The 1,390-nt window shown below is 45.3% G+C and overlaps 1 pseudogene; it reads right to left on the bottom strand.

The window, feature by feature from the left end:
• Window positions 1-952: 952 nt before the first annotated feature.
• On the bottom strand, window positions 953-1,180 carry LOC109699111 (cyclin-dependent kinases regulatory subunit 2 pseudogene; annotated as a pseudogene).
• Between the last annotated feature and the right edge of the window lie 210 nt (window positions 1,181-1,390).

The raw sequence follows: 1,390 nt of genomic DNA, 5'->3' as shown, positions 1-1,390 counted from the left end.
AATTTTCTGCTGCTATAACAGAATACCTGAGACTGAACGATTTATCAAGGGCAGAGGCTTATTTTGGCTGGGAAGTCCAAGAGCACAGCCCTGGCAGGGACCTTGGGCTGCTTCAGCTCATGGTGGAAGGTACAGCACATGTGGAAGAGAAAAAACACTGCTTTGTAACACCTGCTCTCACAGGAATGCACTCACTCCCACAAGAAAGGCATTAATCCCCCTCAATGGCCTAATCAATTAAAATTTCCCACCACTGGCAACACCATGACGTTGGGAGTCAAATTTCAACATGAGCTTAGGAAGGGATACTCATATTCAAACCTAACAGAGGTGGAAAAGTAGAAACAGCTCTGAAGAGCAGGAGTCTGGAAGGAGGCTGGAGTCCAAGGAGGTCCCAGGGGAGGGTAGAAGTTCCTGCTGTTGGCCCACAGCTAGAAAAGCAGAAGAGGGAGAGACTTTGCATGAACTGCCTCTCTTTTACTCAGATTTTCCCAGGAGCTACAGTGCTAGCAATTGTTCACACCTTTTACAGCTTTTGCTGAAAGTGGCTCCCTGGAGGAGGAAGTCTTCTGCTGTGTGGACACGTGCACAGGGATGGATACCTGCTGCTTCTGAGGGCATAGTAGATGCCACACTTAGAAGGAGCTAAGGATACCAAAGGCCAGAGAATAAAAGAATTCACGTTTTTAATATTCTCACTTGCAGTATGCAAACTTGATTTAATAAAACTAACAGGTAAAGCTATAAGAGAAAAACTGACCAGGAGAAATTTCCATGAGCACCTTACAAGAACCTCCTTGTAGCTGTAGTGACGGGTCTGATGCTGTGAGTACAGCCCACTGCCCAAGTGTGGGGAACTCCTCTGCACATTTTCAAGTACTCACTGAATATTGCCTTAAATGCACATATGTGTTAAATTTGGGAAGATTTCATGGCCGCCCTCAGTTACACGTCACTGTTGCCCACCTTTTGGAAGAGGTCGTCTAAAGGGAAGAATGCAAATCTGGCTCATGAAGTCATGTAATAAACAGATCCCAGGCTGATGACACAGAGTTTAACCCACTTGCCTTCAGACATTAGATGGTATGGGGATTTGTTTGGAAAATTCTCTGGGTAGCATGACACACAAGTACTTGTACCTATCTGAGAACCTGTCTGAGTAGGTCTGCTCGTGGGCCATCTATCCTGTGAGCACACAGCAGGGTGCACCAAGAGCAGGTGCAGTGGCCACATGTCTGCGTCTGGTCAACTCAACTGAGACCACCCATTTGAATATCTAATACGATAAATACCTACAGGTGTCATCAACATAAGCTAAAACTCTGTGGAGTCTTATCACTTTTAAGATTATAATAAGCTCCTGAGACCAAAAAGTTAGCAAATCACTCTT

Source organism: Castor canadensis, chromosome 4 (genome assembly GCF_047511655.1).
Source record: "Castor canadensis chromosome 4, mCasCan1.hap1v2, whole genome shotgun sequence".
Classification (NCBI taxonomy): Eukaryota; Metazoa; Chordata; class Mammalia; order Rodentia; family Castoridae; genus Castor; species Castor canadensis.
This window is presented reverse-complemented; position numbering and strand designations above follow the sequence as displayed.